The sequence below is a fragment of the Loxodonta africana genome, chromosome 5 (genome assembly GCF_030014295.1).
Source record: "Loxodonta africana isolate mLoxAfr1 chromosome 5, mLoxAfr1.hap2, whole genome shotgun sequence".
Classification (NCBI taxonomy): Eukaryota; Metazoa; Chordata; class Mammalia; order Proboscidea; family Elephantidae; genus Loxodonta; species Loxodonta africana.
Window position 1 is genome coordinate 154,611,518 of NC_087346.1, and position 13,468 is coordinate 154,624,985.

A 13,468-nucleotide genomic window follows, 5' to 3' on the forward strand; every position below is an offset into this window, starting at 1 on the left:
TGCTTTCACAATTATTATCTAATGCACTCCTCACAGCAACCCTGGGGACTTAATACCAACACTCCCATTTCACAGGTGAGCACTCCAAGGCTGGGCACACGGCCAGGAGGTGGTAAAAGCATCCCTGGAAGTGAGGCCCAGAGGCAGAGCTATTCAGGCCAATCCTGAAGCCCTAGCTGGGTCAGGCTGGATGGGGCTGGCTCCGCCTTCTCAGCGCTCTCTTGATGCCTGTGGGAGTGTTTTTTGCTGCATTGGACAGAAAACACTCACCCCCTACAGGTGGGGAGGGAGGGAGAGAGAAGATGGGGAATCTGAGAGAGAGCCTTGGCTTTTTACCAAAGCACAGGCAGAGGCTAAAGGCGCCCAGCAGATGGCAGGATGTGGCCAGAAATGTCCAGCAGCCAAGGTCTGGGCAGCAGGACTGCACCGCGCTACTATCAGGTCCCTGTGAGATTTCGCGCTTGTACCACGAGCCTCGAGGAGCATCCATTGCACCCCAGGTCTTAGGCACCCGATCCCTGACTCATTTCCTACCCAAGTTGCCCAGCTCGCTCCACCGGGACCCGGGGACCCATATGCGAACCCCGCCCCTTACTAGTCCCAGATTGGCTCAGTTCGGGGGAATCCCGAGGCTCATCCCTGCCACTCCCGCGCGGACAGCTTTGGGCCAAAACCCTCTTAAGCCTCAGTTTCCCCATCTGCACAATGAAAGGATCAGACTAGGCGCGAAAGGGCCTAAGCTCTACTTTCACTCATCAAACATGAAGAAAACATCCCGAGGAAAGCATCTGCTCGCTCAGCTTCCTTCAGTGGAGGACCTAAGCCTGGAAGACACACCCGCCCCGTCCCAAGCCGAATAGGCGCGTAAAGCCCCATGGGGCGTCCAGGGCGTCCTCCACAGCCGGCGCGGACTAAAGACAGACCCAAAGGCAACCCCTGCGTTACCTTTGGGCACCTCTTCTAACCGCTGCTTTGTTGCGAGGTGACGTGAGATGGTGCCTATAGAGCGCTTAGCGGGGCCTGGTACAGTTATCGGTGGCCATCCATTCCGACTCAGAGCGATCGTATAGGACAGTGTCGAACTACCCCATAGGGTTCTAAGGAGCGGCTGGTGGATTTGAACGGTGGACCTTTTGGTTAGCGGTCTGAGCTCTTAACCACTGCGCCACCAGGCACATAGCAGGTGTTCACAAACCGCTTGTAGCCTGAAGGAGCACCTCGGCCACACTACGCCGGAATCCCGACTCCCCGGGGGTGGACCCGGCACTCAGCTCTGGTGTGTGCGGCGGGGTCCCACGCCCCCTCCGCCCGGGCTGCCCTCACCCGCCACGCCCCCTTCCTCAGCTGCTTTCTCCCCTTCTCCCCCCGGCCCCGCTTGTCCACCGCGCCCCACCTCCCGGACGTCCCCAGGCTGGGCTCGCCCGCAGCGTCTCCCGATCGCCCCCACCCCTCAGGGATCGCCGCTCCCGCTCCTCCCAGGTGCCCCTCGGGCTGCGCTCGCCCGCCGCACCCCATCTTCCCGGAAGCTGCCCCTCGACTGCGCTCGCCCTCCGCAACCCCTCCTCCCGGCCTCGCCCCCTCCTCCTGGGCACTCCCCTGCTGTGCCCGCCGCGCCCCTCCGCGCTGCCCCCTCCGTCTCCTCTCCTCTCTCCTCCTCCTCTTCCTCCTCCGCCCGCGCCACCTCCCTTCTCCCGCCAGCAGCAGCCGGCGAAGAGAGCGGCACGGTGGCCACGGTGCGCAGCCCTCCCGGTGTCTGGGCTGCCGCGGCGGACAAGCTAGCGCAGCCCGGGGGGCGGCCGGGAGGAGGGGGCACGGCGGGCACACCCCCGTCCTTGCGAAGCGCGCGGGCCCCGCCCGGCTTCGCGCGGCTGCAGCTCGGCTCGGCGCACGCCCCGCAGCCCGCAGCCCCGCGGCCGGGCGCACGCGGCGACAGTGACCGGGTATGTAGCAGCGGCAGCGGCCGCGGCGGAATATGGGCGCGAACCACTCCCACAAGCCCCCGGTGTTTGACGAGGATGAGGAAGGTAAGAGGGCTAGGCGCCGCCACCCCGGCTGCGGCCGGCACCCCTTCTGTCGGCACCCGGTGCTGGCTGTGTGCTTTATGCCGGCACCCTGCTAGGCGCCAGGGACCCGCCACGGGCCACCTCGCGGGGCACAGCCACCTCGCCGCGCGCAGCCTGTGCGCCCGGCAGGCGCCAGGCGCAGCGCTTCTACTGGTGTCCCTTAGGGGCTGGATGGACTGAGCGCTGGGCCGGGGCAACCCATTCAGAGAGGAAAGTGGTATCCGATGCCTGCACTTCGGGGTGGAGGAGGGAGTTGACTTCGGAGGCGAATGGGTCGGTCGCCCCGGCTCGGGCTCCGTGGGAAGCCAGGTCTCCTTCTGAGCTCGAGGCTGATGGAGGCGGCCTGGGCGAGTGGACTGCACCGATTCTCTTTCCCACGTGGTGTTTCAGCCTACTCGGGATGTGTGTGTACGTACAGCGTGTGTGTGTGTCCGAGGAGCCTTTGGTCTGGTGCATGGGCAGGTCTGAGCTGCTCTTCTTGTTTCCCAGGACGAGCCTGGGGAAACTTTTCTTGGCTAAATGCTGTGGCTCAGGCGAGGGCGCCCAGCTGGTGGCGGCCTCCCTGATAGAGAAATGGGGTAGGGTGCCCAACTCATGTAAACTGTAGGGCAGGGGTCCTTAGGGCTCAGAACGCCATTTCCAGCGCTGTGTGTCCATGGGCAAGTTACTTAACCTCTCTGACACCCTGACGCCCTCACCTATGAGATGAGGACTGTCAGATCATGTGCTACTTTGCAGGTTGTTTGAAGTATACCCATGGGTAATCCATGTGAAAAGTGCCTTATGAATTCAATCAGTACAGAGCCATACAAGCCTTGCTGGCTATTTTTTGTTAACAACCCTCTGCTTCTAAAAAGGTTCCGTTTCCTGCTGTGCTGTGTCTCCAGTTTCCACTGCCCCAGATAGGAGCTAAAGTGTATTGGTGCTTATCAATGTGCCAGGTGCAGTTCTAGGGTTTTACTTAGTTCATTCACGGCAACTCTGTGGTAGGTACTTTTCTTGTCCGCATTTACTGTTGAAGAAAGGAAGGTGTCCCAGTCTCAGCCAGCAAGCTGACCTGGAGCCTAGGCAGTCAGCCCCTGGAGCACAGGCTTGTTGTGTGTCTAGATCGTGGTTCCTGTAACTACCAAGTCTGTGGGTGCTACTCAGATGGTGGGACCGCGCCCCTCAAAAGCATTACTGAGTGCAGTCAAGGTGAGTTAGGTGAGCACTCACCCTGCATCAGGCCCATGTCATCCTTCTTTGAAGGTAGTCCTTCAAAGCCAAGTTGCAGTTGGTGGTGTCAATGACATGCCTGGGCGTAAGGCAATGAGTGGTGTCAGCCTGGGGCCTTTGGGTCACAAGGAGCCCCCAGCCCTTTCTGGTTTTTTAATTGCCAGCCTGGGCAGGTCAGGAGCTGAGGTAGAGTGGGGTGGGCAGAGGAGGGGGAGGCAGGAGGTTGTGGAGACCCTTGTACGTCCAGCTAAGAGTTGGACACCATGCAGCTGAACCCTCACCCAGACAAGTTCAAGTTCACCCTGAAGTTCTCCATGGAAGTCAAAGAGACCCTGGCACTGGAATCACCCTTTAAAGGTGCGTTTGGCTATGGGATGGTGTACTGGAGCTGGGGGTGGAACAGGCATGCCTCCTTAGGAGCATTTTTGTCCTACAAGATGACGTTAAGAGCCGCTCAGATCTGATGAGGAGGTATGTTCAAAACAATGACTATCTTCATTGGGAAACAAATCTTGTGAACACTGAACTAGGCCTACTTTTGTAAGGTGTGTTGCAGTTTATCATCACAGTTGCTGCATGACGTGAGGAAGGTGGTACAATTTTCCCCATTTTACAGATGAAAAAAGAAGGCTCAGAGGGTCAAATGGCTTGATCTTGGTTGTTATTGTTGTTAGTTGCCTGTCAGTACGGCTCCCACTCATGGCGACCTTACATATAACAAAAGGAAGCGTTGCCTGTCCTGAGCCATCTTCCCGACCGTTGGTATGTTTGAGCACCTTGTCCTGGCTATTGTGTCAGTCCATCTCACTGAGGGTTTCCCTCGTTTTCTCTGACGCTTCTTCACTTTACTAACCATGATGTCCTCTTTCAGCGATTGGTCTTCCCTGATGACGTGTCCAAAGTAAGCCTAAGTCTCACCGTCCTTGCCTCTAAGAAGCATTCTGGTTGTATTTCTTCTAAGATTGATTGTCTGCCCTTCTGGCTGCCCATGATATAGTCAGTATTTCTTGCCGACGCCACAGTTCAAATGCATCAATTCTCCTCTCTTCCTTGGCTTGCCTTTAGCACCACAGTTATTGTGTTAGCTTCCCGTGGCTGCCGTAAGAAATTACGTGCAGTGACCACTTAGAGAGGATTACTTGGGTGGAAAACTTTCTATTCTTAACAAATCAAACGTTCTTAACTGTTTTTTGGGAAGGGATACTTTGATGAAAGCTGTGGAGTGTCTCCCCAGAAGAAAGCACAAACCTACATATCACTTCACTTTTAAGGGCTCAGCGACGTGGTTAAGAGCTGTGGCTGCTAATCAAAATGTTGGCACATTCAAGCCGCCAGCTGCTTCTTGGAAACTCTATGAGACAGTCCTACTTTGCCCCGTAGGGCTCCTATGAGTCGGAATCAACTTGATGACAATGGGTTTTTTGTTGTTGTTGTTCCTAATTGGGTTTTAGCTTGGGTCAAAGATCATGCTTTCAGTAATTTTCTCAGCACCTTGCGGTTTCTTTGATTTGCAGAGGAAATTTGCCTCCCTTATATTGGCAACAGGTTTCTGGTGGTGAAAGCGGTTTTCGGTCGAATGCTAATCTGAAGGTTGGTGGTTTGGACCCACTCAGCGGTGCTGCAGAAGAAGGACCTGGCAATCTGCTTCCGTAAAGATCATAGCCAAGAAAACCCTATTTATGGAGCAGTTCCACTCTGTAACACACGGGGTAGCTGTGAGTTGGAATCAAGTTGACAGCAACAGGTTCTTCTTTTTTTTTTTTAATATTGACAACTGTCTTCCTCCTTTAAATGTGCTTTAAAATATTTATTGGCAAAACAGTTCTCTCTGGTGCAGCCAGCCTTTTGATTTTTCCTGCTGCTGTTCCTCGTTCTGAAAGCGAATTGGGCATGAGGTTAACTGCCTGCTCTGGTGCTTGCTGAGATACGAGGTTAAGGCTCTCCTCGTTCCGCAGGCTTCCGGCCCAGTGAAACAGGAACTTGTTTGATTTTGCCAGCCTATTTCTAATGTACATTTCCTAGCGCAAGGAAAACACTGTTATTCGCCACCAACCAGTTTGTTTATTTCATGAGCATTTACTGATCATTTTCTCTGTGCCTTGCCCTGTGCTGGGCACCAGGAATACGGAGAACAGAAAGGCCAAATTCTGACCCTCAGGGAGCTTCTGGTCCACTGGGGAAGCCAGAGCAGGTAAACGACCTGACAATGCAGGGCTTCTAGTGTCCTGACATAGGTGAGCTTGGGAGACTGGGGTCTCCTAGAGGAGGGTCCCTAAGCAAAAGGAAAGGGGGAGGGGCTGGAGAAGATTCCTTGTTGGACTTGGAAAAATAACAGTTGGCCATCAAGTCGATTCAGACTCATGACGACCCCATGTGTGTCAGAGTAGAACTGTCCCTATGGGGTTTTCAGGGGCTGATTTTTCGAAAGTAGGTTGCCAGGCCTTTCTTCTGAGGTGCCTCTGGGTGGACTCGAACCTTCAAGCTTTTGGTTAGCAGCTGGGTGCATCAAATGTTTGCACCACCCAGGAACTTGACTCTTGCAGAAATGGTAGGAGTTACTCAGGGGGAGTTATTCAGGGGAAGGAGTGGTTGGTAAAGGTATGGAAGGACATTTCAGAGAGAAGGAACAGAATGTGCAAAGGCAGAAGGTAAACAGTAAGTGTGCCTCATCTGGGGAGATTGTGAGGGTTTGCTACCTGTGCAGTGGGGAGTGTGAGGCTGGAAGGCACAATAGACAAAATCTAAGTACTGTGCCCAGGCTGGTCTTAAAGGGCCCAGTGGTCATGTTAATGTGTTTGGACTTGATCTCATGAGCCTTCTGGAGTCACTGAAAGATTCTAAGCAGGGGAATGACATGGCTGAAAGCAAGAGAGGCCTTGTCCAGTGAAGGAACATGCCCTCCCAAACCATAGTTGTCGGATCGTTGATGATACAGACAAGCCTGATCTTTAAGTACTTTCATGTTAAACTGTAGCTGAAAATCTGCCATTACATAATTGCCCGATGTCCATCTACATTCCTTTTTTTTTTTTTTTTATAATTTTCATTGTGCTTCAAGTGAAAGTTTACAAATTAAGTTAGCCTCTCACACAAAAACCCATATACACCTTGCTGCACACTCCCAATTGCTCTCCCCCTAATGAGACAGCCCGCTTTCTCCTTCCGCTCTCTCTTTTCGTGTCCATATCGCCAGCTTCTGACCCCCTCCACCCAACTGAGACCAACTGATGCATCTTAGATGGCTGCTTGCTAGCATTTAAGACCCCAGACGCCACTCTTCAAAGTGGAATGCAGAATGTTTTCTTAATAGATTTTATTATGCCAATCGACTTAGATGTCCCCTGAAACCATGGTTGCCAGACCCCTGCCCCTGCTACACTGGCCTTCAAAGCATTCAGTTTATCAGGAAAACTTCTTTGCTTTTGGTTTAGTCCAGTTGTGCTGACCTCCCCTGTATTGTGTGCTGTCTTTCCTTTCACCTAAAGTAGTTCTTATCTACTCTCTAATTAGTGAATACCCTTCTCCCACCTTCCCTCCCTCCCCCCTCTCATAACCACGAAAGGATGTTTTCTTTTCAGTTTAAACTATTTTTCAAGTTCTCATAGTAGTGGTCTTATACAATATTTGTCCTTTTGCAGCTGACTAATTTCACTCAGCATAATGCCTTCCAGGTTCCTCCATGTTATGAAATGTTTCACAGATTCCTCCCTGTTCTTTATCGATGCGTAGTATTCCATTGTGTGAACATACCATGATTCATTTATCCATTCATCCGTTGATGGGCACCTTGGTTGCTTCCGTGTTTTTGCTGTTGTAAACAGTGCTGCAGTAAAGATGGGTGTGCATATATCTGTTCGTGTAAAGGCTCTTATTTCTCTAGGATATATTCCAAGGAGTGGGATTGCTGGATCGTATGGTAGTTCTGTTCCTAACTTTTTAAGGAAGCGCCAAATCAATTTCCAAAGTGGTTGTACCATTTGACATTCCCACCAGCAGTGTAGAAGTGTTCCAATCTCTCCACAGCCTCTCCAACATTTATCATTTTGTGTTTTTTGGATTAATGCCAGCGTTGTTGGAGTGAGATGAAATCTCATTGTAGTTTTGATCTGCATTTCTCTAATGGCTAATGATCGTGAACATTTCCTCATATATTTCTTAGCTACCTGAATGTCTTCTTTGGTGAAGTGTCTATTCATATCTTTTGCCCATTTTTTAATTGGGTTCTTTGTCTTTTTGCAGTTGAATTTTTGCAGTATCATGTAGATTTTAGAGATCAGGCACTGATCAGAAATGTTATAGCTGAAAACTTTTTCCCAGTCCGTAGGTAGTCTTTTTACTCTCTTGGTGAAGTCTTTGGATGAGCATAGGTGTTTCGACTACTGTGGCAGTATAATAGGTTCTAAAATCAGGTTAAGTAAGGCCTCCTACTTTGTTCTTCTTTTTCAGTAATGCCTTATTTATCCGGGGCCTCTTTCCCTTCCATATGAAGTTGGTGATTTGTTTCTCCATCTCCTTAAAGAATGTCCTTGGGATTTGGATTGGAATTGCATTAAATGTATAGATTGCTTTTGGTAGAATAGACATTTTTATAATGTTAAGTCTTCCTATCCACAAGCAAGGTATGTTCTTCCACTTATGTAAGTCTCTTTTGGTTTCTTGCAGACGCGTACTGTAGTTTTCTTTGTATAAGTCTTTTACATCTCTGGTAAGATTTATTCCTAAGTATTTTATCTTCTTATGGGCTACTGTAAATGGCACTGATTTGGTGATTTCCTCTTCAATGTTCTTTTTGTTGGTGTAGAGGAATCCAACTGATTTTTGTATTTTTATCTTGTATCCTGATACTTCCATCTACATTCTTATAGCAAAAGTTTAACTTCCTTGTTATTAGCTGCCATTGGGTCAACTCCAACTTATGGAGACCTGTGTACAACAGAGTGGAACACTGCCTGGTCCTGCGTCATCTTCACAATCGCTAACACATTCATGTCCATCCTTCTGGCTATGGTGCCAATCCATCTCACCGAGGGTCTCCCTCACTTTCATTAGCTCTCTGCTTCACCAAACAAGATGTCCTCCTCTAGCAACTACTGATCCCTCCTGGTGATGTGTTTGGAACCCTGGTGGAACAGTGGCATTTCAAATACCAACAAGGTCACCCATGGTAGATAGGTTTCAGGAGAGCTTCAAGACTAAAACAGACTGAGAAGAAAGGCCTGGTGATCTACTTCCAAAAATTAGCCAATGAAAACGTTAGGGATCACAACAGAACATAGTATAATGTGACGTTGTTGGTACGGTTAAGTTGGTTCTGACACATGGTGAGCCTCTACTTTACCAAGCAAGATGTCCTTCTCCAGAGACTGATAACATGTCCAAAGTACGTGAGAGGAAGTACTGCTGTCCTCGTTTCTAAGAAGCATTCCTGGCTGTACTTCTTCTAAAACATATTCGTTCTTCTGTCAATCCATGGTATATTCAATATCAAAAAACTAGATGACAAATGCTGCCTTGACCAACGGCAGTGGTAAGGCACATCCCAACTTCAGAGATGTTCAAATGTGGCAAAGTGTGTGCCTTAGAATCAACGAAATACAACACAATACAAGAGCTTGGCTGCTAACCAAAAGGTCGGCAGTTTGAATCCACCAACCGCTCCTTGGAAGCCCTATGGGGAGTTAAGCGAGTCAGACAATGTTCTGTTTTGTTCCATAAGGTTTTTATTGATTACTTTTCAGAAGTAGATCCCCAGGCCTTTCTTCTTAGTTCTGTCTCCTCTGAAACCTGTCCACCATGGGTGACCCTGCTGGTATTTGAAATACCGGTGGCACAGCTTCCAGCATCATAGCAGGACAGAAGCCACCATGGTGTGACATGCCGACAGACAGGTGATGGTTAGTTTGCTTACAGGTGATATCAACAAAAAACCACCACTGTATCCATTGTCCGGCAGAGCGCAGGGTCAGCGGAAAAGAGGAAGACCCTCAACAAGGTGGATTGACACAGTGGCTGCAACAAAGAGCTCAAGCATAACAACGATTGTACGGTTGGCGCAGGACCGGGCAGTGTTTCGTTCTGTTGTGCATAGGGTCGCTATGAGTCGGAACTGACTTGACGGCACCTAACAACAGCAGCAACAACATATCCATTGCTAGTCATAATCACAACTCTATAGGGGGAGCCTCAGAATCTGCATTTTCCTGGGAGGTTATTGAGGAGTTCAGGAAACATCGGCCAGGATTCCACGCATGGATGTGGGTGAGCTGGAACTCAAACCCAAATCTGTGTCACTGCAGAATCTGGCACCCTGCCCTGTTCCCTGTGCTGCCTCGGAGGCCTCCAGAAGGTTCATCTCTTACTGATGTGCGTGACTTCACGGAGTGAGACTACAGTTAGAAAAGGACCTCATGCTTGGTGAAGTCGAGGGTCAGTGAAAATGAGGGAAATCCTCAATGAGATGAACTGACTCGGTGGCTGCAACAAAGGGCGCAAACATACCAACGATCATGAAGACGGCACGGGACAGGGCAAAGTTTTGTTCTGTCATGATAAGACCTCCATGAGTCAGATCCAGCTTGATGGCAACTACCACCACCGCCACAAATCAGACTAGGACCAAGGTCTCTTTATACTAATGTCGATAGAAGGATAATAACAAAACTTTGTTCCAGCACTTGAGAGTGTGCGGTAATTATCTCAGGCACTGTCTTCTTCCAAAGCAAATTTATTGAACAGTCATCAAAACTGAAACCAAACTTGCTGCCATTGAGTTGATTCCAATTCACAGTAACCCCCTAAGGCAGAATAGAACTGCCCCATAGGGTTTCCAAGGCTGTAATATATACGGAAGCTGACTGTCACATCTTTCTCCTGAGGAGCAGCTAGCTGGTGGGTTCCAACTGCTGACCTTTTGGTGAGCAGCCAAGCACTTTAACCACTGACCCACCGAGGCTCCTGTGAGTTAACTGAACGAATCTAACCCGTTGCCGTAGAGTGAATTCTGACTCATGGTAACCCTATTGGAAAAGAAGTAGTGTTTCTATGTTATTATTGGGTCAAGAAGACTTCACATGTAGCTTAAAGCATGAAAACATCTTCCTACTTTTTATCCGGAAATATTCAGACACCTAAGGCAATTAAATAATCACTCCCTAAATTTATACTTCATGCCTCACTTGGACAGCCTTTGAACCTGGGGAGACTAAGTCATCAGTGATTCACAAAGTGCCCAGATTCCCATGCTCTGGGTTCACTCTCGACTCTGTCTCACCTAGGTTTGCACACTGGTACCAGTTGTGACATGTGATACAAGGTGGAAAGCATTTTACATGGCCCACATATTCTGAGAACGCTCAAAAGTGATTTTAATAAATTTTGTTCTTATATGTAGCGTGTACCCGGAGGTGGAGAGCACACAGATGCTGTGTAGGGGTTGTGGGCTGAGTTGCTCTGCATCCATTTCTCTATCAGGTGTGTGAATGCCTGATGCGGTGTCTGGGTTTAACTTCAGGTTTTGAGAGCCATACCACATTTGAAAATGCATTTTGATTTGTCTTGTAGATGAAGTATTAAGAAAGCGGCCATAAATCCGTAGGAGGTGGTTTGGTAGAAATGAATCGTACTGTGTATTTATGACTTTCAGCACTCTGAGAAACTACACATATATCCTATCGTTATAAAACATCCGTCAGTCATTTCTCTATAAAATCAAATACTCATAGACACAGTATTGTATTTCATTGATTCTAAGGCACACACTTGAACATCTCTGAAGTTGGGATGTGCCTTACCATTGCTGTTGGTCATGGCAGCCTTTGTCATCTAGTTTTTTGATATCGAATATACTGTGGATTGACAGAAGAACGAACAAACATGTTTCAGAAGAAGTACAGCCAGGAATGCTTCTTAGAAGCGAGGACAGCAGTACTTCCTCTCACGTACTTTGGACATGTTATCAGTCTCTGGAGAAGGACATTACGCTTCGTAAAGTAAAGGCTCACTATGAGTTAGAACCAACTCAACCGTACCTGACAACATCACATTATACTATGTTCTGTTGTGAGCCATAACGTTTTCATTGGCCAGCTTTTGGAAGTAGATCACCAGGCTTTTCTTCCCAATTTGTTTTAGTCTTGAAGCTCTGCTGAAACCTATCTACCATGGATGACCTTGTTGGTATTTGAAATGCCAGTGACACAGCTCCCAGCATCATAGCAGCATGGGAGCCACCACAGTACAACAACAGGACATTTTTCATCCTGTTGGCTTTGGAAAAGTCACCAGGAGGGATCAATTGCTGGAGGAGGACATCATGTCTGGTGAAGTAGAGGGCCAGCGAGGGTGAGGGAGGCCCTCAGTGAGATAGATTGGCACCATAGCCACAACAGTGGACTCAAACATGCTGGTGATTGTGAGGATGATGCAGGGCTGGGCAACATTTTGTTGTGTTCTACTTATCTATCAGACTGTACATTTTACTTATTTTATTAGTTATTGTCTATATCTTTCCACTCAGTTATTGTTGTTAGGCACTGTCTGGTTGGCTCTGACTCACCACCTTATGTATAACAGAACAAAACACTGCCAGGTCCTGCACCACCCTCACAATCATCGCTGTGTTTGAGCCTGTTGTTGCGGCCACTGTGGCAGTCTGTCTCATTGAGGGTCATCCTCTTTTTAGCTGACCTTCTACTTTACCAAGCGTGACGTCCTTCTCCAGGTTCAATCTTACCTGATAATATGCCCAAAGTAAATGAGGCAAGGTTACTTCATCCTTGCTTCAAAGGAGCATTCTGGCTGTCCTTCTTCCAAGACAGACTTATTCATTCTTCTGGCAGTTCATGGTATATTCATTATTCTTTGCCAGTACCACAATTTGAATGCATCAATTCTTCATTTCTTCCTTTTTCATTGTCCTGCTTTTTCACGCATATGATGCAACTGAAAATACCATGGCTTGGGTCAGTGCACCTTAGTCATCAAACTGACATCTTTGCTTTTTAAGATTTTAAAGAGATCTTTTGCTGCTGCATATTTGCTGAATGTAACTCATTAATTTCTTGACTGCTGCGTCCATGGGTGTTGATTCTTGATCCAAATAGAATGAAACCCTTGAAAACGTCAATTTCTTCGCCGTCTGTCATGACGTTGTTTATGGGCCCAGTTGTAAGGATTTTCCTTTTCTTTATGTTGAGGTGTAATGCATACCGAAGGCTGTAGTGTTTGACCTTCATCAGTAAATACTTGCAGTTGTCTTCACCTTCAGCAAGCAAGGTTGTGTCATTTGCATAAAGCAGGTTATTAATGAGCCTTCCTCCAATTCTGATGCCAATTCTTCTTATAGTTCAGTTTCTCAGATTATTTGCTCAGCATAGAGACTAAGTAAATAAGGTGAAAGGATACTGCCTTGCCACACAGCTTTCTTGACTTTAAACCATGCAGTATCCCCTTGTTCTGGTCGAATGACTGAATCTGGATCTACGTACATGTTCCGCATGAGAACAGTTGGCAAGGATTTTGTGTGGCTTATTCACTGCTGTTTCCCCAAGGCCTAAAATAACACCTGGAACAATGTAGAAGCCAATAAATATTTGGTGAATGTATTAATAAATGAATGAATGAATGAAGGTGTCAATCGCATCAACCATGGATGGAACCAGGTCTCAAGTTGTATCTTCAGGAAACTTCCTTCTAGAGCCCTCTGCTGTCCTCTGTGTGGCTTCATTTCAGCAGACTCTCTCATATGGGGCCCCATGAGCTCCAGGCTCACAGCCTCATAGCTCGGAGTACAGAAAAGAGAGTTATGAATTTCATAGGTGCTAAATCCCCCACGTGTCTCTCAGTTTGTTGTACTGTGGGGGCCTTCGTGTTTCTGTGATGTTGGAAGCAATGCTACCAGTATTCAAATGCCAGCAGGGTCAACCATGGTGAACAGCTTTCAGCTGAGCTTCCGGAATAAGACAGACTAGGAAGAAGGACCCAGTGGTCTACTTATGAAAAGAATTAGCCAGTGAAAACCTTGTGAACACTGGTGGAACATTGTCTGATGTAGCGCTGGAAGGTGAGCCTCCCAGATTGGAAGGCACTCAATAGACGACTGGGGAAGAGCTGCCTCCTCAAAGCAGAGTGGACCTTAATGACGTGGATGGAGTTGAGCTTTCACAACCTTCATTCGCTGACGTGGCACGACT